The 24,854-nt window shown below is 37.2% G+C and overlaps 1 protein-coding gene across 1 annotated transcript in view; it reads right to left on the bottom strand.

Annotated features, from left to right (window-relative positions):
• PIP5K1B (phosphatidylinositol-4-phosphate 5-kinase type 1 beta) overlaps positions 1–23,504 on the bottom strand; it is a 326,251-nt gene extending 302,747 nt beyond the window's left edge. Inside the window, exon 1 of the mRNA XM_044659358.1 lies at positions 22,917–23,504. The gene's annotated coding sequence lies outside the window, so the exon portion shown is untranslated. The remainder of the gene's footprint in view (positions 1–22,916) is intronic.
• Positions 23,505–24,854: the final 1,350 nt, after the last annotated feature.

Raw genomic sequence — 24,854 nt, 5'->3', positions numbered from 1 at the left:
CCCACCCCCGCCCCCCAAAAAACTTTATAAAAATGAAACTTCAAACTCCTGTCTCCCTTACCCACCCCAATCTAAGCATTCTTTTATTCCCATCAAGTCCATGTTGCTGAATTCTCCCAACTCTAATCCATGTTTATGGGAATGATTATTGTGCTTCTCCTCCTCCCCACTTATTTCCCTATTGCTGTCTGCCCTCTGCACCCCTTTTTGCTTCTTGTCTCTGTATTTTATGCACTCGTTTGCCCCTACATCCTCTGGTGTCTTTTAAAAACTCTCATCTTCTGTCTTAGTAGCAATTCTAAGACAGAAGAGTGTTAAGGGCTAGACAATTGTGTTTAAGTGACTTGCCTAGGATCATACAGCTAGGAAGGAAGTATCTGAGGCCAGATTTGAAACCAGCTCATCTGGAATCCAGGACTGACACTCTATCCATTATGCTATTCAGCTGCCACCTTTCTGTGCCTTATTAAAGTGTAATTACAGCCATCATGGTCTTGGGTATGCCCGCTCCATTCCATAATTTCTTAAATTAATTATCAACTCACAGCTCTACTTTGAGGGCTACATTTGACACTTCTATTGTAAACTTCCACCACACCCTACATAGCAAAAATAGGCAGGTACCCCTTCTTCCTCTAGCTCAAGGGCCCCAGAAATATTCTCAAAGGAAGTACAACCTTCCTTTATGAGTTTTCAAGAAATTTTTATGACACTTACAGGTAAGCACCTAGGCTCAGATCTTTGTTTACATACACCTTTCATAAGAGTAGTTGCCCTGATCTTGAACTTCCTTTCTGTGCTAGTATATAATAAATCCATTAGTGTAAATACTTTTTCTTTTGAAAGACCTCAAAAACCATTCATCTCTCAGTATCCTTCTAAAGCAGAAATAAAGCTGATCTAGTGGTTTCTGTTTTATGGATGAGGAAGAAAAAAATGAGACATGGAGAAGTTAACCACATGTCCCCAGTTTGCCAAAGATTCAGGAGCATAAGAATGATTAGTCAGAATTCAATATCCCTATGTCATCTTTCTATGTAAATACAATGCTAAGATTCTTAGAAACACAAACACTGAAACAAGATAGGAAAGCTTTCCCTATTTAAAAAAAAGTCCACCTTTCATTTTGCAAATGCAAGACACCAATACAAAACTCAACAACTCCATGACTTTGGTAGGTCCAAGAGAGGTGCCAGTCATCCCTCTCCAAGAAAATCTTGGGACAAGGCTCTCCAGAATTAGCTAGGTTAGTTCTCTGAGGACAAATATACAGTCTGTCACCAGGATCATACTTGAAGTCTGCCCAGCTCTGTGGGCCAGTATGACCCAGTGGAAAAAATGTTTGGTTCAGAAGCAGAAGACCTTCATAAGATTTCTGGCTCTGCTGATGACAAGCTATTTGACCTTAGGGAAGCCATTTAACATCTCTGAGCCTCAAATTCCTCACTAATAAAATGAGGGAGTTGGACTAAATGCCTTTAAGGTCTCTTCCATCCCTAAATCTAGAATCCTACTACTTACTTGCTAGATAGATTTTATGCTGCCCTGATACAGCTTTTAAGAATCCAGTATCATCTCCACAGGAATGCAATGAGGCCTCAGAATGAGGCTTTTAATGAAGAGGACTAGGGAGTAATTCAAATAATTTTTCCCCCTACTGAACTCCAGAAAAATAAAAAATAATAAAAACTCAACCTTTCCTTTATTTTTTTTTTAAAATGAGAAACTGGAGTTTAACCATCCCAATTACAAATTTATCTTAAGCAGACACTTCAAATTCTTTGAGAGTTACCTCAACTAATGTCAATATTTATCACTTTTGACCTGCTGTATCATTTTTATTTGTTCTTATGAATGGACAAAATGCTTATTGAGTATATTTTAAGGTAGTATATATGTTATATAGTATATATTTACATGTGCTTACACATATAAAATACATGTATAATGTATATCACATACATATAAATATATATATATATATATATATTTGAGGCATGGGGGGAGATGGGCATCTTAAAAACACAAGGTCTCTATTCTCAAATCAGGTAGATGAAATTTGACCGTCACATGGAAAGATAACTAAATATAACAGGCACTAAATAAATAAATATCATAGCAAGTGGTATAGTGGTTTATTATTTTTTGTTTTTTCCCAATTACATGTAAAAAGTGTTTCCAACATGTTTATGTAGTAGTTTAGAGCAGTGTTTCTTAGCATTGGATCCACAGACTTCAAAGGGGTCCTGTGGATAGATTTGAGGAGATCCATAATCTTAGTTGACAAAAAAAATTACAGATTTTCATTAATCTTTCATTGAAATTAAATATTTCCTTCAATTCTTGAATGTAGGCAATAAGCATTACTCTGATAGGGGTCCATAGGATACATCAGACTGTGAAAGTGATATATGCTACAAAAAGGTGTTAAGAACCCCCAGTTTAGAATTGGTAGCAAGATCCCCTTTACCTGAAGTGATAGCATAAATTTAAAAAATTAATCCAACTCCATCATTTCTTGGAAAAGGAAACTGGAGCCTAGATAGGTCAAACTGTACACTCAACATTAAACAAAAAGTAAGTGGTAGAGCTGGGATGTGAGCCCAAGACTTCACAGAAGAAATTGACCTTTGTTCCCAAAGTCCTAAATTGATAACTATTTTCTTTCACTCTTGAAAAATGAACACATATAGTAATTAATTTATTTACTTTTCAGAGTAATGTATCTTGCTTCCTCGTTTACTCACACTTCCTCACTATCCTTTGCTACCATCACTTATATAACATTTCTTAATTTCTTTGTCACCAGGTTCAATTCCTTGATATTCCCATTCATCATCTTTAGGGTCAGGACTCCAGGAGTTTAATATTTGGCTCATTATATTTCAATCTATTTGAACCCCAGACTTGGACACTTCAACATTCCTGTTTAAGTCTCTTTGAACAATACTCTGACTTCCAGGTTCACCACTAAACTTCTATGATCAGGGGCAGTTAGGTGGCTTAGTGGATTGGGAGTCAGGCCTAGAGAAGGGAAGTTCAAATCTGGCCTGTGACCTGGGCAAGTCACTTAACTCCCATTGCCAAACCAAATTGTTCTTCTGCCTTGGAGTCAATACACAGTGTTGATTCTAAGACAGGAGGTAGGGGTTAAAAAAAATTCTATGATCTCCAGCTTTACTTCAGAAAGATGCAAATGGGGGCACAGATTTGATGTCACCATTACCTATAACTGCTCCATCTCCATGTTCTAAAACTGTGAAATTCTTTACTCCAATCATAACCTCCTTTCCTTCCATTTAATTTTTTTTAAACCCTTAACTTCCATCTTGGAGTCAATACTGTGTATTGGTTCCAAGGTAGAAGAGCGGTAAGGGCTAGGCAATGGGGGTTAAGGGACTTGCCCAGGGTCACACAGCTAAGAAGTGTCTGGGACCAGATTTCAATTCACTTAGCTACCCAGATTCCCCTCTTTCATTCAATTTTAACCTTCAATTTCCTTCAATTTCTTCTTCATCCTTCCTAAACCTATTATTCTTTATCTTCACCACGACTTTAAATATCTCTACTTCAACCTGATCTACCAGACCAATCCCATCTCTGGTCTAACTTCTTTCCCTTTCATCTTGGCACACTGATTGAACAGCTCAACCATATACTACCAGCTGCCTTTGAATCCCTTGCCCAGTACCCTGATACTAGTCACACTCTGTTAAACCCCAATCCTGGGTTACCGCTACAGTCTTCTTCCTCTGCTAATCACAGGATGGTGAATGTTCTTTAGAAAATCACACAATTTCAGGGACTATCCTTGAAATGCCTGAGATCAAATAAGATAGCTATAAAGCACTTAGCACAATGCCTGGCATACAGTAGGTGCTACATAAATGCTCATTCCCTTAACTTTTCCCTCTCTTCACCTTGATATTCTTTCAATTCAATTTCTTTGTATATATTTTACTTCTATTTACTTATGTATATTTGGTGTCTGACCAGTAGAGTGTAAAGCCTTTGAGGTAAAGGTCCATTTTAGTTTGTCTGTACCCCCAGAAGAGCATGATATTTTGTACATGATAAGTGCTTGCTAAATGTTTGCCAGATTTGATTCTTTAAAGGGTTATGTTTTACTATTTAACAATATACCCAAAAGGATGAAACATTAAAACGTGTCATCAGTTAAACGTAAATTGGTTAAATGTAAATTGGTTAAAAATCTATTTCTTGGTTGAAGTAATAGATCATACATATAAAACTGCCTATAATTAATTTTTTAAAAGAAGCTCTTGCACATCTAACAGTCAAAAAAAAAGTATTATTAAACATTTCTATACATTTTCCTTGTTGGGAATACAGTCAAGAAAAAGGAAAAAAAAAAACAAGAAAGAAATGTAGACTATAAAAAGAGATATTGGTAAGTTTATACACTAAAACTTACACACTTTATTCATAAGAGAATTCCTCATATCTATGGTTAAAACTCAGTTAACTCTTGGAATAGCTAGTTGGGTCAGCAGAATGAAAGTCAGGCCTTTTAAATGTGACCTCGAACACTTCCAAGATGTGTGACCCTAGACAAGTCACTTAACCACAATTGCCTAGCCTTACTGCTCTTCTGCCTTGGAACCAATGCTTAGAATTGATTCAAAGATGGAAGAAAGAGGGGTTTTTTTGTGCGTGTTTTTTTAAACAACTTAATTACTCTTATTTTATAGATACTCATTGCAAGCTCACTTATATGGTTTACTGACCCATAGAAGATTGGAAGTAGCAAATTATAAAGGAGGTCTACTACAGACAGGTACACTAACACCGCAGGGAAACAACAACCAGGGAAGTGCCAAAAAGAAAAGGAAATTAAGAATTCATGACAAATGACAACTCGAACAGAAAAACTCAAAGCATAGAGCATCCTGAAGTCATTTAGAGGAGCGGCAAACTTCTGATGCAACAGTACATGACCATAATTGATATTTGCGTCATCCTTTTCAAGAAAGAGATAAAACATCCACTCTGTCCAAGAAATCAGGAAAATGTAAAACACTTTGGAAAGATTTCAATCCAAAATAACTAAAGTGGAAAATCATTGAATGTGAAGGGGGGTGGGGGAGAGAAAGGTTTAGTTTATTGAGAAAACTCAAGAATGATTCATCACATACAAACTCATAGAAACTGAATGTTGCCTAATTAATGACTCAATCTATCCCCAAAGAAGAGATAAGGAGATATACTTGCTTCTCCTCTTTGCAGACATGGGGGCTAGATGCAGTGAGACTGGTTGATACATTGGTTAGTTATCTGAACTCCTTTTTCCCTGTTGTTATGAGAGATGGTTATATAGGTGGGGAGACAAATATCTATATCTATATATAGTGTATAAATATATATATATATATACACATGCACACACATAACTGCATAAGTAAAAATAATGAAATAAAAAAGATATCAATAAAAATATTTTAAAGGATGCCTCTTTTTAATTTCCCATTTAAATTAATTCCCACATTAATTCCCAATTAAATTAAATTCCCCCAATTGTAGCATTTTACTGTATATGAATTCCTCTTGATTTGTATTTAAAGAGCCAACCCAAATTGGTAAATGAATTCATGACTAGGGAGAGAGAATCTGATTGGATTGTTTCCCACAGGCTGAGTGTTTTTTGTTTTTACTATATGTGCATTTCTTCTTTAAATAATTTTTTAACCCCTTACATTCTGTCTTAGAATCAAAACTGTATATTGGTTCTAAGGCAGAAGAGCAGTAAGAGCTAGGCAATGGAGATTAAAGTGACTTGCTCAGGGTCACATAGCTATTTGAACCCAGGACCTCCTGGGTTCTCTAGGTCTGGATCTCAATTCCCTGGGCCACCTAGATCCCTCTTTCTTCAAATAAATATAATTAATATAAACGTTCAAGGCTAGTGTGCACAAACATTACATGAGCAAATGTAGACATTTCTCAGTTTAGTTGCCATTTTCCCAAAACTAGTTCAATTGCGTAGGTTTAATCTAACAGATAGCCAATCTAAATAGTTTCTGCATCATTTTTCTTTTAACTATAAACTAATATCAGATGTTTAGTCTCCTAGTTTTTTAGGCTAGGGGTTAAGTACTTTGGAAAACACAGTCGTTTTTTTTTTCTTTCCCCAGAAACTTTGGAATACTAAGTACTGTCTTCTCTATCTCTAAATCCTATAACCTCAGGAGGCAGAAGATCTAGCCCAGTGGTTCCCAAACTTTTTTGGCCTACCGCCCCCTTTCCAGAAAAAATATTATTTAGCCCCCTAGAAAGTAATTTTTTAAAATTTTAATAGCAATTTATAGGAAAGATAAATGCACCTGTGGCCATCACCGCCTCACCCTGGATCGCTGCAGCACCCACCAGGGGGCGGTAGCAACGACTTTGGGAATCACTGGTCTAGATACTACTCTTAATCATCCTTGCTAGTATAAGCTGAGCAAAGAAACCAGAGCTTTGTCCTCAGTAAAATAAAGGTGTTGAACTAGGTGAGCTTTAAAATTAGTTTTAGGTGGAAAGCTCTATGATTTTTATGCAAAGCTGAACTAACCTGAAACGGTTCCTCTCTTTCCCACCCAAAGTACTGAGTCCTTTACAGTACTATCAAAAAGTGAGTCAGTAGAAAGGGAAAGTTAGTTAAGCCAGCTTCTATTAAATAGTTTCAGTGAGCTCTTTTTTCTTTAGAAGGATTAAAAAATATTCTGTTCTTTCTCTAACTTCTGGAAGCATCAGTTCTCTCTTTTATAAAGTAGGTTCAATGCCAGGATTGTCATAAGAATAAAATGAGAAATGTATGTTAAAAAAACTTTCTGCAGATCTTAAAGAACTATGTAGCTATTTGCTTTAAAACCAAAACCAAAACCAAAAAACTTTTATTTAGCCTTGGAGTTAGGAAGACCTGAGTCACATTCTGTCTGTGCCATATTATGGCAGTATGACTTTGGACAAATTACAAGTTTCTCAGGGACCCTAGATGATACTTTCAGACTATAAGATGAACAACATGTGTATACCACCTGTATTGTTAGAGGGAATTTCTTCCCAGGGATTGCACTACATCAATATTATCAGAAGTTGACACCTCACCTTCCCTCAAAAAAAAAACAAAAAAAAAACCACTACAACAAAGAAATAAAAAAATATATATTTGTTATATAAATACCTTGCCCCAATAATATCACTTTTAAGATATGGCACCTTTAGGTCACTATTCCCACAATTACAGGAAGAACAGCAGTTCAGATCATCAGAAATTGCAAGTAATCAAACCATCATTTGTATCAAATTACAAAATGGTGTGTTTTATAGTTATAGTTCAACACAGTTGTCAGATCTTATAGGAGCACCACATTCCCAGTTATATAACAGAATTATACAATGAAGATCTGACCTAGCAGGAACTAGTGAGAAATTAAACTTCTTCATCCTGGCTGCTACTCCTAGCTCCCTCCCTCTACTTCCAATCTGTTATCAGGAATAGGTATTTAAGACTGATACAAGATATCCAGCCTAAAAATGTCTCCTGAATTCTAGTCCTAAATCACCAACTGACTTTTGGACATCTCAAACTGAATATCCAATAAGCATCTTAAATATACTTTGTCCAAAATAGAGTTCATCATCTTTTACCCCAAATTTTCCTGTCTTCCCATTTTCCCCTTTAATGTTAAGGGCATTACCATCCTTCTAAGTCACTAGTTTACAACCTCTGTATCATCAGATTGCTTACCATTTCAAAGAGAGGGGAGGGAAGGGAAGAAGGGAGACAATTTGGATCTTATAATTTCAGAAAATGCAAGTTGAAAATTGTTATTACATGTAATTGGGAAAATAAAATATCTTTAAATAAAAAAATCTCTGTTATCCTCAATTACTCACTTACAATCACTTTACCTATCTAATTTGTTGTCAAATCTTGTCATTTCTACCTTTATAACACCTTTCCTTAAAGTTCCCTTCTTTACTCCTTGTACATACTCCCATCATTTATGTCCTAGACTACTGCAATTGTCTTTTTATCACTCCTAAGTGACTTTCTTAAAGCCAATGATTGATCAAGTCATTCTCTCCTATGATAAAATCTGATGGCTTTCTATTATCTATAGAATGAAGTATAAAATCTTCTGTTTGACATGTAAAGCCCTTCACAATCTATTTCATTTTTAACTTCAATTTATCTGCCTGCCTTAAAAACACAGAAATGTTCATGTACTCTGGTCAAGGAATCACATAATTTGAGTTTGTTTTTTTATTTTAAAATTATACGAAGTTTCCACATAAATATACAAATTTTCTCCCTCCTTTCTTCCCTCCCCACCTCCTGGAGCTGATTAAGCAATTCATTCTGAATTATACAAGTATTATTACACAAAACAGATTTCCATATTATTCATTTTTGTAATAGAGTAATCTTTTAAAACCAAAACCCCAAATCCTATACCCATATAAACAAGTGATAAATCATGTTTTCTTCTGCATTCTGACTCCAACAGTTCTTTTTCTGGAGGTGGAGAGCATTCCTTGTCAATAAGTCCATCAGGGTTGTCCTGGATTATTGTATTGTTGTTGGTAGCAAAGTCTATCACATTTGATCATTCTACAATATTGCTGTTACTGTGTACAATGTTTTCTTGGTTCTGCTTATTTCACTCTGCATCAGTTCACATTGGTCTTTCCAACTAATTTGAGAGTTTGAAGGGTCTTCAGTGACCATTTAATCCAATTGATACTATAAAGAATCCCCTCTATTAACATGCCTAATAAATGATCACCCAATCTTTGCCTGAAAACCTCCATTAAGGGTAATCCTCAATAGGCAGTCCATTCCTCTTTTGGACAGCTCTAACATCCAAAAGCTCTAACTGTTTAGAAGGTTTTTCCCGATGTGAAGTCTGAGTTTAACTTTTGCAAATTCTATCAATAGCTCTTGGTTCTATATTCTAAGACAAAAGTTCCCATACTTTCTGGTTCAAGGGGCCTTTAGGGTCTCTGTGATTTTTCCAAAAGAAATACTTAACAATTCCACTTATTAAGTAGTTGAGTCCAAATAACTTAGTATTTATATCCTAACAACTTAACAATCATTTGAAAAAATAACATACAACTTGAAAGCAAAATCTTTTTTTTTTTCATTCTGAAAAAAACAGGGTGAGTTTCTACTGGGATTTGTGCACCTGCTAGGCACTGCATAACTTCTCAAGTCTTGGAATCAAACTGGAAACCACAACTTTTACTGTTCCACGACTAGTTTCTTTCTTTTTCGTAAAACCTTACCTTCTATCTTAGAATCAATACTAAGTTTCAGTTCCAACACAGAAGAGTGATAAGGGCTAGGGATTTGGGTTTTAGTGACTTGCCCAGGCTTGCAGAGCTAGGAAATGTCTGAATCCAGATTTGAACCTAGAACATCCTGTCTCTAAGCCTGGTGCTCTAGCCACTGAGCAACCTAGCTGCCCCACCACAATGTTTTTCAACTGGTACTTACTTTTTATTACAACGACCACCAAAATCCCAGTTTCACAAAGATATATCATCACAAATGAGAAAGTCTAAGCAGTTACTGCCACAGCTAAACATAGAAGTAAACAAAAATATATATCAAATATTTGAGAACATCATAAGTGGAATGTAGTATGATCAGTATTGTTCTGTTTTCCTCAAAAACTTTAAATATCTCACATTATTCCTGTCATGGAACCAAAATCTACAGCTATAGGGTCAAATGGAACAATTATAATTTCTCTGCCAGGTGACAGACAATTCAAATTTATTTTACTCTTTCCTCATAAGACCTACTTTCTTTTCTATACATCATTTATTTTTTCCCCTCTACCTCAAATACTAAGTTTCCCATAGTACTCTTTAAATATAAATTTGTTTATTACATTTAAATATAAAGTTAACTTCCTCCCTTCCTCTCTTCCCCCTTTTAGAGAAAGCATCATTTGACAAAAAGATATATGTATATATAAAACTACATCTTACTTATTTCTACTTATTAGTTCTTTCTTTGGAGGTGGACATACACAAGTCATCCTTCAAGCAATATTTCTTTTGCTATATATAACGTTCTCTTGGTTCTGCTTACTTCATTGTTCATAATTTCATGTAGCCCAAACACAACAATATGCCACAACTTGTTTAGTCATTCCCCTAGTGATAGATATCTCTTCAAATTTCCAGTTTTTTGTCAATTCCAAGAGAGCTGCTATAAATATTTTAGAACATAAAATCTACCTGATCTAACCATTTTTGTAACGCAATCAGGAATTATGCTTAGAGTTCTAAAACGGTGTATACCTTTTGACCCAGTAACACCACTTATTTCCATAGTACTCTTAAGTCACTCTTTCATGTTATCACTAAGAAAAAGGCAGGGATAGGACCTGGACTAATGTGTGCATAGAGATATATATCTGTGAAATTAGGCCATGTGCTTAAATCAAATAAAAATTATGGGAGCAGATCAATAATGTGCTCAAAAGGATTTGAAAAGAAATCTAACTATGATGATCCTTTATGATGTGTGTGCTGTAATTCTCTCTTCAGCGAGAGTCTGTAAAATGAATAGAAACAAAAGAGAATAGTTGGAACACTGAGAATCTTCTTGACCCTATCATAAAACCACATTGCATGTGTAGTACATATTGATAATTTCAAAGGATCAGATAATTACGGAGACAGAAGGGACCTGAGAGAGCATTTAGTACAACCTCTACTCAAAGCACAAATCTCCTTTACAACATCATCCTCAACAAGATCTAGCTTCAGCTTAATGTTTTGCAATGATGAGGGAAGCATACTACTCCCTCCCCACAAGGCAAAGCCATTCCATTTTTAGACAGCTCTAATTCTAAGCAAGTTTTTTTCTTAGGTTGAGTTTAAATCTGCCTCCCTCCATCCACTAGTCTGGGTTCTGTCCTCTGTGGCTCAGCTCCTTTGAGAGCATGAACTGCTTTTTGTTTTTTGGGGGGTTTTTTCTTTCTTTGTAGCTCAGTGCCTGGCCCTTAAAGACTTATTGACTAAAGGCAAGCATTTGATGATAATTTGTTTTGTATTATTTTATCATTTTCAGTTGTGTCGCTTAAATTGGAAGCTTCTTTCATATTTCTTTTGTATTCTCCAAAGCACCTGGTACAATTCTGGCCCATAGAAATTGCTCAATAAATATCTATTTAATCAAACTCAGGTATTCTGGTGAGTTGTCAGAAACAGCTGTTTACTCTTCCCATTATAAGACCACAACTTACAATATCATTTCCAAGTCAGACTTCCTTTTTCAGCAGAATCAGACATGAGTTATTTGTGAAACCAATGATTTGCTCCCACCATCCATATTGGTTAGCCCAAATACAGTGATCCCTATGGTGCAAACTATTTGACAGATTGAGCTTGTAGTCTTTAGCTATGATCGGATTTTTTAGTGTAATCTCTATCACACTTTGATAACCACCAAACTTGAATACACGCACATAAAGTATTCTTGATAAGTGACACAACTGAATAATTTGTTGGAAACGGGCTTCTTCTATGTTCAGAAAAAAAACATATAGTTTCTGGGGGAGAAGGTGACTTCCTTTTCACATATGCTAAACCTTTAGGAGTAATGGTGAGTCCTACATAGCTTCACCCTATAATAAATGTTTTTAAATCCTTATTTTCTGCCTTAATAACAACTCTAAGACATAAGGACAAGTGCTAGGCAACTGATGTTAGGTACTTACACAGGGTCACTCAGCTAAGAAGTATCTGAGGCCAGATTTGAACCCAGGATTTCTCATCTCTAAGTCTGGCACTCTATCCACTGTCACTTAGTTGCTCCCCTACAAAAGATTTTTTTTTTAAAGCCTTTACCTTATATCTTAGAAGTGATACTAAGTATCGGTTCCAAAGTAAAAGAGAGGTAAGGGCTAGGCAATGGGGGTTAAGTGACTTGCCCAGGATCACCTAGCTAGAAAGAATCTGAGGCCAGATTTGAACCCAGCACCTCTTGTCTCCAGGCTTGGCACTCTCTCCTGTGATCAACCTACTGCCCTTCCCCACAAAAGATATGTAAATCAAAAGATAATAGATTTCAATACTGAAAGATCTTTAGAGTTTATCTAATCAAATCCCCTCACTTAACAGATGGGGAAATTGAATCTCAAAAAAACCTGAGTGATTTGTTGAATTGCACAAGTAGCCGGGAGAAGAGTCAGAATCTGAAATGAGATCCTCTAACCTCAAATAGAGAGCTCATTCTACCATACCAGGAGGGCGCCTGCGTTTATTTGCTGCTACATGTCAACTTCCCTTTTGCCAACTTCCAACCAAAAATCTAGATACATTAGTGTTCTAGGAGTTCTGTTCTATTTAATACTGCTTTACATATACGGGTTCTGAAAATCTACTTTGTTCAGAAAGATGTTTGAAGTTAGTCATCATGGAATTTGAACTCTGTAACTCATATTTCTTCATCAGAAAATTCATGATGAACAAAATTCTCCTTATTAAGCAAAGTAACAGAGTTTTTACTCTAAAATCCCTTGCTTTTAACTCTAGTACTTTCAGATGCTATGTTTATTACTTTGGGAAATTAGGTTCTATATTCAGTGTATTTCTTTATTTAGCTATTGTAGGATAAAATTTTGTTTCTAAAAACATACCAAAGGGGCACCATGACATAGTGTATAGAATGCATGACTGGAATCCCAAAAGACTACCTAGTTTGAATCCCTGCTTTGATATATCTTAGCTGGCTAACTTTGGGTGTATCATTGAACTAATCTCAATCTCAGGTTCCTCATCTGTTAAATGTGAGTGACAATATTTGAAGTAGCTATCTAACAGGACTGTTGTGCATTTTAAAAGTCAAGAATAAGTTAGTAAGAATGTTAAATAATTTAAAATAAGTTTCCAAAAATCTTATAGTTATAGATTTAGAGTTGGAAAGGACCTTAGATTTCATATAATCCAACATCCTCCTTTTTCGGATGAAGAAGCAGGAGCCCAAAGAGTTCTCTCAGTAAAGAGGAGTATTAGGATCTGAACCTCAGCTCACTAACTCCAAATATAGTATTCTTTCCACCACATCCCCAGGACCTTTCACTACAGATTTCAAAACTTTGTTTTATATCTTTCTGACATACTTATCAAACATCACTGTGTGTAACAGTTAACTGAGTATGAATATTATTTTTTCCCAACTCTTAATAGATTTTAAGTACCAAGAGAGACAGGACTAGATTTAATCTAAACATTGTATTTCTCCTCCACCTAATTCAATGTGTTTAATTCAATAAGTATTTAATAAAGTGCTCTGATGAATTGGGATTACATATCATAAAAATATTATTTCTTTTAAAGCTGACACCCTATAAGAGCATATACTTTTTTGAATTATGCTCATACATTGAAGAGCTGTCTTCAAAACACAAGTAACATTCTCTTGTATATTTTTAATAATGGAAAAATCTTCATACTTTGAGGATTGACTTAATTCTTATAAAACAATTACAAACCATTTGGAGATAGTTCAAATCAATATCCCCAATGATTAAGCTGGTTATAGAGGGGGAAGATAAGGTATAACAAAGTAATGACTATTTTTTCCCTTATTTTTCCATAAACTCACTGAATGTAATTCCAAAAGAAGTTTCAAGAATGTTTTGAGAATAACTGTCTTACTAGAGTAAGTGTGAAGCTTTTCAAAGTACCTACTTTGAAGAATAGCTCTCATTTGTTTACATGAATTCGAATATCTTTTCTAAAGTTCCATTACTTTTTAGCTATACACAGATTATAGTGATAGAAATATTTCACATGGGATAAAACCCCCTATAAAATAGTTTAAAACTCTAAATGTTAATAAAATTTTCCCATTTATTTTCAGTTACCTATATGATAATAATAGCTAAAATGTATATAGTTCCTTAAAGTTTACAGAGGAATATAAATCATAGATAAGGACATGTGTGTATATATGTGTGTAGACATACATCTATATTTATATAAATTATATATTAAACAAAGATTAACATATTATAAATATTTTATATTACACCTTATATATTTACATCTTATTTAATTCTCACAACAACCTTGTGAAGTGGGTGTTATTATTTATTTGATGGTTAATTTTTTTTATTCAAAGATATCTTATTTTCCCAATTAGATGTAATAAATTTTTTCAGCAAGTTTTTTGAAATTATAAGATCCAAATTGTCTCCTTCCCTTCCCTCCCACCTCAGAAATGCTAAGCCATTTGATCTGGGTTATATATGTATTATCATGCAAAACATACTTCCATATTGGTCATTGTTGTAAGAGAATACTCAGATAAAATCAAAACCTCCAAATAAAAACATAAAAAAAATAATATGAAAAAGAGTATGTATTGATCTGCATCTGACTCCTACAGTTCTTTCTTTGGAGGTGGATCACATTCTTTGTCACAAGTAGTAGGTGTAATTTTTAAGCCCATTATACCCGACCTGAAGTCAAAAAAAATTTATCTTCTTGAGTTCAAATCTGGCCTTGGATACTTACTAGCTGTGTGACTCTAGGCAAATCACTTAACCCTTTTGTACCTCAGTTTCCTCATCTGTAAAATAAGCAGGGAAAGGAAATGATAATCACTGTAGTTTCTTTAATAAGAAAAACCCCAAATGAGGTCATGAAGAATCATCTACAACTGAAAAAATAAAACAACAGAAGAGAAGACTAAAGCTAACTGAGGTTAAGTGACTTGCCCAAGGCAACAAGGCTAGTGATTGAGGCAGGCTTTATACTCACATCTTTTTAATGCTAAGTCCAATGGTCCATATACTATGCCAAAAAAAGGAATATGTATCAACTTAAATCTGGGTGTGATCAAACAACACATTATTCACAAAGGCTAGAGGACAGAGGCTAGACAAATCACCTTGTTCTAATTATACTGGCAAAATTTTTACTACCTGCTGAATTTCAGCTCCTTTACAAAAAGAAAAAGGAATGGAACATAGAAATAAGGTCTTCTCCTCCATTCTATCCTTTAAAAAATGCCAACTTCCTCAGAAAAGTTCTAATGCTCTTACCAAACCACTTGCTACTTTTTACAAAATTACAAAATGTTACAAAATTCTCAGGTCAAATCCTTGCCTTATTTTCCACTGAGGAGTGGGCAGACTGACATTTGCCAAACCCAGTAGTTTACCTATAGTACTTTTTAAAATTTTAAATTATTTAATTACTTTAGATTTTTCCAAGGTTACATGATTCATGTTCTTTCCCTCCCCTTCCCCTTAACCCACTCCCAGAGCCACCGAGCAATTCCACTGGGTTTTACATGTATCATTGTTCAAAACCTATTTCCATATTATTATTTGCAATAGAGTGATCATTCAAAGTCAACATCCCCAATCATATCCCCATCGAATCATATGATCAATCATATGTTTTTCTTTTGTGTTTCTGCTCCTACAATTCTTTCTCTGGATATGGATAATGTTTTTTCTCATAAGTCCCTCAGAATTGTCCTGGATCATTGCATTGCTGTTAGTATAGAGAAGTCCATTACAATCATTTGTGCCACAGTATATCAGTCCCATGTACAATGTTCTCCTGGTTCTGCTCCTCTCTCTCTGTATCAGAGAGGTCATTCCAGTTCACATGGAATTCCTCCAGCTCATTATTCCTTACAGGACAATAGTATTCCATCACCATCAAATGCCACAATTATTCAGCCATTCCGCAATCAATGGATACCCTCTCATTTTCCAATTTTTTGCCACCACAAAAAGCACAGCTATAAATATTTTTGTACACATATTTTTCCCTATTATACCTTTGGGGTACAAAACCCAGCAGCGGTATGGCTGGATCAAAGGACAGATAGTCTTTTAAAGCTCTCTATATTACTTTTTAAAATGCATGATAATCCATTAAGAAGCATTCACAATGTGCCATTGTGACGGATAAAGAAGAGTCCTTCTCCTTGGAACCTTTAATATATGAAGAAAGGATATTAATGCAATGCTATAATCCTATGACCCTATTGCAAAACTGCTATTATCCAAAAGAAGGAGGGGGAGAACTATCTATTCTGAGATAAGTATAGCGGCATTATTTGTAACTGCAGAATAGTAAACTGTCCAATAACTTGGGGGGAGGGGGAGGGATGTAACTATAATATAATTAAAAACAGCAAATACGAGAAATATGAAGAATAATGGAAAGAGATATTTGTTTAACTGGTTATTTGTTACAAGGATTTTGTTTTTCTCCATCCCCATAGGAATAAGAAAAAAAATTAATGTTTTCTAATCAAAAGGGACAGGAGAAGCTACGAAGCACAGTGGATAGAGTAGCAGACCTAGAGTTGGGAAGACCTATGTTCAAATTTGACCCTGGAACTTTCTAGCTGTGTGACCCTGGACAAGTCATTTAGCCCCAATTGCCTAGCTTTCACCCTCTGTTCAAGAGTTGTCAGTATGACAGAAAACCAAGACTTTAATAAATAATTAAAGTAAACTGCATTTCCCCTAACAGTTGCCTAGTCAGGACAGAGTTCTTGTGTTTACTCTTATAAATACCTTTGAGCTCCTTGGTTAAAGTGATCTAGAAAAGTAAACAAAGTATGATGAAATTAGAGACTATTTTAATTTAGTCTAATCTCATTTTTAATTACAACAGAGTACCATACCTAGAAAAAATGCTGCATCAAATGTTGGCATTGAAGTATTATGAAGTACACAATTGCCTTCATCAGGAGCTTACTGGGAAGTCAATTTTATGGTTTATTTTCTTGAAATGGGAAAAAAAAGTAACAACAACAGCAATGAATCAAAGGAACAGATGGCCTAGTTCACAAGTAGCACCATTACAGGTTGCTAACCAATCTGAACTGAGGCGGAGGATGAGAAAAGGCATGTTATCGTAAGCCTATTCTTTTCTTCTGGTAACTAGAGGGCCAGATACCAACCCTGTAAGAGGCCTGGTATTTTGTGATCAGATAGTGGGCATGATGCACAATTGAATTCTAATTGCTTTTGTTAGGTTGGGAATAGTAGAAGTAAAGACTTTTGTAAAATTCCAACCTTTTATAAAATTATTTGCTATAAAAACATCTTCAGGATTTTATTTCTTAAATAGTAACATTAAGCTGAGGACATGCTGGAAAAAATCTCAAATTTTCTGCTTAAGAAATACAAGTGGAAACAACATGTAAATGCGAATAAAATGTAGATATATTTTTGACTTTTCCTGTTGCATGATGGGACCACCTCTTGCTGCTGGTTTTATTTACAAGGAAAACAAGCTTGGGAAGCTGGTATATATTTGGCTTCTATTCAAATGGTTCCCCCACTTCTTTGTATATGCTTCTTGGTACCTCATGGGATGCACAAACCAAGCAAAGTACAATGGAGAGGTAAAAATGGACAAATATTTCCTCCTTAAAATTGCTGATTTAAGAATTTTTTTAAAAACTCAACTTCCCAGATACTTTGAAAAAGTGCCAAGTCTCACTTAATTACCAGGCAAGCTGTAAAAGGTCTTTGGATATCATTGAAGTATTTACATGATTAATTATAATAGGAGTTTATAAAAATGCCTCTTTGCCATAGAAACTGTTGCACAGAATTGAGACTATACATGTCTTTTAAAAAGGGTGTGTAATAGGCTAGATTGAAGGAAGCAACAATGTAGTAATAGGTGATCTGGCTTCTAGTGGGGGCTCTGCTGCTAACTAAATGTGTGTGACCTTGGTGTGTGACTCTGGAGCTCAGTTTGCTCATCTTTAAAATATAGAAGTTGAAATAGTAATTTCTACAATCTCTTTGGCTCCAGTATTCTATGATTCTATCCCACAATATCAGGGTCAATTAATATTTCTCTTGTAATACTTTTAATATGAGTGAGAAAATAACACTTCGCCAATTTTCTTTGAAAAAACAAAAACTCTATTTTACTATCCACCAAGAGGGAGAGGAATCTTATATAGCACCAACAAGATGTCACTCAAAGTACTAAATGTTGGGTTTTTTTTTTACACAAATATTATTTTATTTGATCCTTACAACAATTCAGGGAGGTTGGTGCTATTAATATCTCTGTTCACAGCTGAGGAAATAGAGGTAAGATGAGATTAACTGACTTGCCCAAGATCACACAGCTAATAAGGGTCTGAAAATGGATTTGAACTCTGAAGTCTTCCTGACAGTTAGATGGTGCAGTGGGTAGAGGATCAGGTCTGGAGTCAGGAAGACTCATATTCCTGAGTTTGAATCTGGCCTCAGACACTTACTAGCTTGAGTGACCCCAGGAAAGTCACTTAACCCCATTTGCCTCCATTTCCTTATCTGTAAAATGAGCTGGAAAAGGAAATGGTGAACTACTCCAGTATCTTTACCAAGAAAATTCCAAATGCAGTCATGAAGAGTCAGATACAACTGAACAACAACAACTTCCTGACTACAAAGCCCTGTGATCTATCCATCAGTGGTCACAAGTATAGAAGATGGGATAGGGAGGGATGAGGAAGGGATGGGGAATCAGAAATGAAATTGTGTTTGAGAAATTTTAAGTCTTTCTTCTGCGTTGAAGAGTCACTATTAACATATTGGGAATAACTCATATCCCCTTTAAAATAATAATAATAACAACAGAATAAATATTAACGGTTTTTATTGCTTTCCTCTCAAGTCTATCTAGTTTTATTTTATTTTTTTAATCTTTACCTTCCATCTTAGAATCAATACTGAGTATTAGTTATAGAGCAGGAAATGCTAAGGGCTATCTATGCAATGGGATTGTTAAGTGATTTGTCCAGGGTCACACAGCTAAGAAGAGACCAGATTTGAATCTAGGACCTCCCATCTCTAGGCCTGGCTTTCAATCCACTGAGCCACCTAGCTTCCTCCACATATCCTTTTAAAGTGACACAAGTAACTTTATAATAATGTATATTTTTTATTGGCTATACATATCACAAAGTTCAAGAGGAGGTAGATAGACTTGGGTCTGTTTTTTTATATAGACAAGAAAAAATATTTTCCTCTTATGAAACATATAGTAGGTACAACAGTATTGGCTGCCACATTTGCTGGTTCTCTTTAAGCACATTATCTTTAGTTAAGTTGTCTTACCTAATATTGCAAATACTCCTTATTTATATAGTAACTTATTAGCTGTGTGACTCTGGGAAAATCACAGTGTCTCAGTTTCATCATCTGTAAAATGGGGATAGTCAGAGCACCTACTTTATAGGATTGTTGTAAAAATCAAATGAGCTAGCATATGTAAGGCACTTGGGCAAACTTTCTAATGTTCTATAAATGCTGGCTATTCATAGTAGTAATAGTAGTACTAATAGCAAGCTGCTACCCATCATTTAAAGCATTTCCCTTTGGATTATCATATCATAGAGAGGGAGAGTGATGCAGGGGATAGAGAGTTGGCCCAAGAGCCAGCTTTGTGATCCTGGATAACTTACCATTCAATATCTCAGGCATCTATGATAATAAGTTACACAGAAGGTGCCAACTTGCTTTCCTCCTGGGAGTTCAACATCAAGAGATCTAAATTTATTGAATATATATAAATATTTTGTTCATACATGTTTATGCATATGTATGTATAGAAAGAGAAATGGAGAGAGAAGGGAGGGAGAGGGAGAGAGGAAGAGAGAGAGAGAAAAAGAGAAAGAGAGAGAGAGAGAGAGAGAGAGAGAGAGAGAGAGATCAATAAATTTAGAAAAGGGACCTTAAAGATCATCTAATCCACCTCCCTTATTTTACAGATGGGGACACTGAAGGCCCAGGAGGTTAAGTTACTTGTCTAAAGTCACATAAATGTGAAATAACAGAAAGAGAGAAAACCAGGGTACAGAGTAAAGAGGCAGTCTTTTATAACAACCCGGTATTTTATAGAAAATCTCCTTTGACACTTTAAAACCCAAAAAAAACCTTGTAAGTCAAAACAAAAAAAAATGACCATGCAGAAGTTATAGAAGCACATATGTTTTTGTACTAGAAAATGAAATCAACTAAGTCAAATTCCTCATTTGACAGATGATGAAACTGAGGCCCAGAAAGAGATTGCGACTTGCTCGATTTTCACAAGTTAGAAATAACTGAAACTATCACCCAGTTCTCTCATTTGTATTTCTCTCCAAGTACTTCAAACATTATTATCATCATTCACTGGAGAAGCAGTTAACTAGGCAAACAGCTGCCTAGGACACATCATATAGAGACATGTAAATGAAGGGCATTTAAAAATATTGTGAATACAAGAAAAATACAGGTCATGTGGAATGGAATTCTTTTGCTCCAACTCAAGTTGCATGTTATAGTTAAGGCTCAAATCCTCGACAGTAATACACTAGGGGCACAATTTTAAAATCTTGCCTAAGGGCACACAAATACCTTGTCCCAGCTCTGACTGAACTAAAATAAATTAACTGTGGCATAATGGAAAGAAATCTGTGCCAGGAGTCAAAAGACCTGGGAATGTAGTGGAAAGAGGACTAGAATAGGTGGCAGCAGGCTTGGGTTTAAGTATCTATTACTATCCATGAGATTTCTGGCAGGTTAAAATATCCCTGAGTGGGAGGGGGCAGCTAGGTAGCACAGGTGGATAGAGAGCCAGGTTTGGATTTAGGAGGATCTGGGTTCAAATGTGGCCTCAGACACTTCCTGGTTGTGTGACCCTAGGCAAGAAGTCACTTAACTTCAATTGCCTAACCCTTGCTGCTCTTCTGTCTTAGAACTGACACTAAGATAAAAAGTAATGGTTTAAAAAAAAAAACAACAAAAAAACAAACCCAACATCTCTGAGACCTGGTTTCCTCATCTGTAAAACAAAGATAAAAATCCCAAATATGCCTACCCTCATATACTTTTTTTTAAATTTAAAACTCTTACCTTCCATCTAAGAATCAATACTGTGCATTGTGGTTCCAAGGCAAAAGAATGGTATGAGCTAGGCAATGGGGGTTAGTGACTTGCTCGGGGTTACATAGCAAATAAATGTCTGAGGTCAGCTTTGAACTCAGAACTTCCAGTCTCTAGGTCTGGATTTCAATCCACTGAGCCACTAGCTATCCCCTCATATATTATTTATAAAAGTTGTAAAAGTATTACAAATTTTTAACAAATGCCATTAGAATTCATCTTCCCAAATTCCTAGCTCTAAGAGTTATCGAACAATAAGTAGTTAAGTGCCAGCTACATACCAACTATATGCTATAATTAAATGCAACATTTTTACAAATATAGAAAATGAACACAAATAAATTTCATTAATCAGTTTTCCTGAGGGGAGACTGTTTGGATAATAAAGTTTAATAAGCTTTGATGCTTAATAAATATTAATAGAGAACTAAAAATGAGAAATTTTCAGATGAGAAAGATTAAGTGACATTCTCATAAAACTACTAATAAGCATAAGGGTAGGGATCAAACTTCTAAATTCTAATCTATGTACCACAATCTCTATCAAATTAGATCTGTTACAGTACTTAAGCCTCTTGTTACCTCTTTCCTCCCCAGTGGTAATTATTGTAAATCACACCAGACATTATTTATGCAGATTACAAAGGGACCACTCACTTCCCCTGTTGCAGGGTCTCCTTTCCATTAGGAAATTCTCTTAATAAAAACATTTATTAGCAACATTCTACTTTATCATATTAAAGTTACAAAGAAACAGTCGGCTTCTCCAGCTCACTGTAGAAATATTCTCATCAAAAAAGGGGGAGAGTACTTTGGGTCACTGCTTATTACCAAAAACAGCACCAGTTTCCCCCTTTCCCTGACCCATCCACAAAAACCTGAAGCTTAGTCTCTACCTAAGAGGAGACACCTGGGTTTTGGTAGCAGACAGTCATACAGTGGTGTCCCTCCCTGATAGAAACTCACTCTGTTGCCTGGGCCTCCAAGAAGCTGGGTCTGTTGAGTTGTTTTTGTTTGACTGTACCCTTTCACAGACCCTCTGCATAATTATTTTCTGTTACCTTGTTCGGAGGGCACTGATTTCAGCAGGTTCAGTGAAAGAATTTATTTACCTATCGAAGCAACTTCCTCTGATGAGCTTTATAACAACTATGCCCTGCACAAGCTCGAGAATGGGATGAGAACTGGCAAGTCTCATCTGCATGGATGTCTCATAAACAGACCTTGGCACTTGCTGCTTTCTTGATCAGTTGGGTTCATTATTTCCAAACCATTTCAAGATATGCCCCCCTTCCCTATCCTCATCCTAAAACGTTAAAGCATCCTCTGGAAAGGTGCGTGGGGGAAGGAGGCGTTTGGTCGATTGCAGCATTCTGTCATAACAACACTGCACCTGTTCAATCCAGCTCCGGCGCCAGTATTGACCAAAGGAAAGATTGGAAACCTCTCTTTGACATCCTAAATGTCATCTAATAAGTTATCCAGATCTAAAGCATGGGGAACTGGGGATTTCATCCTCTGATGCCAAATCCTAACTTAGCCCCTCTTCTACCTCTCACGTCCCTGAGGGACATACTCCATGAAGCCCTCCCCCTTCCTTCCCCCCCCCCCCACCCCCAACCAAGTCAACTCGGCTGGTGTCACTGCGGACCTGGCCCGGGGTTGGGGGGGGGGGGGGCGGTTAGGCGGGCACAACGACTGAGAGCCAAGCTGAGCAGCTGTTAGTGGCAGGCGGGAAAGTCAGCCTTCAAAGCCACACCACTCTGCCCGCGCTCTACAAAGCCCCTTCCTCCTGCCAAATACAAGCTCTCCCCCTTGGGAGAATGGGAATAGGCTGGAGTGGCAGGAAGGGAAAATGAACCAGTTCTGAGAAAAAAACGAAGAAACCACCCTTCATTCCCCCGAATGGAAAGACCCCCAAGAAAGGGAAGGGAAGGGGAGAGCGGCGCGGACTGGAAGGAAAGAAAACTAGTCTCTTACCCTGGGGCAGGATCTCAGCGCCTCCGCTCCCCAGACCAGTTGCGCCACAGTCTGCTAGTTCCTGGGATGTTGCTGCGGCGGCCGGCGGCGGTGGCAGTGGCGGCTGCGGAGTCTCCTGGACTGAGAAGCAGCTAGGCTGACGAAAGGAAGCCGGTGGAGGAGAGGCTGACGGGCCGGCGGCTAGCTGAGGCTGGGGGAGGACAAGAATAGGTGGGAGGTGGATGGCAACGCCGGCCGGAGGCGCAGAGCAGCTGGGGCCGGAGCTGGGGGTGGAGAGCTAGAGCTTTTTAGCTCTCTGTCCAAACTCCCCCAAGACTGTCTCCCAGGACTGTGCGTGTGCGTGTGTCTGTGTATGTGTGTGAGTGTGAGCGCGTCTCCGGTTCTCTTTCCTTCCCTTTTCTTCTGGTCTCTGGGGCCAGAGGAGCCACCAATTGCCTGATTCTGGAGCTGAGCAGCAAAATGCTGTGCCCCGTCTCTTCCTAAGGAAACCAAATCTCTTGTAATATAGTCCTTTCCTTTATCTCTCCTTCTCCACCTCACCCTCCCTTCTCCTGGTGCAGAGGGTTAAAGGAAGCACTAAACAGCCGGCGTCGCCCCGGATCCTGAGGTTCTGACTCCTGCTCCCGCCCGGGCTCCGGCCCGGGTGCAGTGCGCGTGTGAGTATGTGGGAGAAGCAGAAAGACCAGACTGCGCTGCTGGGCACCGGAGGCTCCGCCCGCTGGCGGTGGCTGCCCAAGCTCTTCCCCCTTTCTCTCCTCCCCCTTTCTCCATCCCCGCACACCCTGCAGGGAAGAGAGACCGGTTTGCAGCAGCCACAACAGCAGTCTCGGGAACTGTCACAGCTGCTGCCTCCCGGTGTCCCAGAGTCTATACGTTGGTGCTTAGACCTCCCCACCCCTTCTTCTCCCTGGTAGAGCGCCATCCGGAAAGATGGATTGGTTTTCAACCTCTAGTGGTCTGGGGCGTTACTGTGAGAGTGCAAAGAATGGAAATGGGTTAGAGACTCTCTTCTGCTTTAGGGTACTCTTAAGGCTCTAGGGCGTGTTTAACCACCTCCGGTTTCCTTTTCCAGCTGTGTTTCTCAAACTCTTGAACAGCAGGATTCCCCTGGCCCAGAGTATACGTGGGTATTCTTTAGCCTGCAGTATAACTCGTCATCAGTGATTTCATCAAAGGGGAAACTCCCTTCACTAATGCTGATCACCACCCGAACTGTCCTTGTTCTGTGCAATTCGTGGCCATGGCTTTTCAGCTAAATATTCCATTACAGTTCTTCCCAAGAGTCCTTAGGGCTTTCCAGAATGTTTTTTTTTTTTTTTTTTTAATATGCGAGGTTGCCAGCCTGTAATTTATATAACCTGCCCGTCTGCTGTCTCTCATTCTCCAGTCAAAGGACTGGCCTAATATATATATGTGTGTGTGTTTATTTTTGTGTGTGTGTTCTAATATAATATTTTATTTTTTAGAAAAATTTTCCATGGTTACATGATTCTTGTTTTTACTTTCCCCTTCACCCCCCCCCTTACCCTTCCCCATATCCAACGGGCATTTCCACTGGTTTTAACATGTGTGATCAATCAAGACTTATTTACATATTATTGATAGTTGCATTTGTGTGGTTGTTTAGTGTCAGATCCCCAACCATGTCCACCTCAACCCATGCATTCAAGCAATTGTATCTTCTATGTTTCCTCTCCTGCAGATCTTCCTCTGAATGTGGGTAGCGTTCTTTTCCATAAATCCCTCAGAATTGTCCCAGGTCATTGCATTGCTGCCAGTAGAGAAGTCCATTACATTCGATTTTTACCACAGTGTATCAGCCTCTGTGTATAATGTTCTCCTGGTTCTGCTCCTTTCACTCTGCATCAATTCCTGGAGGTCTTTCCAGTTCACACGGAATTCCTCCAGTTTATTATTCCTTTGAGCACAATAGTATTC

The sequence above is a fragment of the Gracilinanus agilis genome, chromosome 1 (genome assembly GCF_016433145.1).
Source record: "Gracilinanus agilis isolate LMUSP501 chromosome 1, AgileGrace, whole genome shotgun sequence".
Classification (NCBI taxonomy): Eukaryota; Metazoa; Chordata; class Mammalia; order Didelphimorphia; family Didelphidae; genus Gracilinanus; species Gracilinanus agilis.
This window is presented reverse-complemented; position numbering and strand designations above follow the sequence as displayed.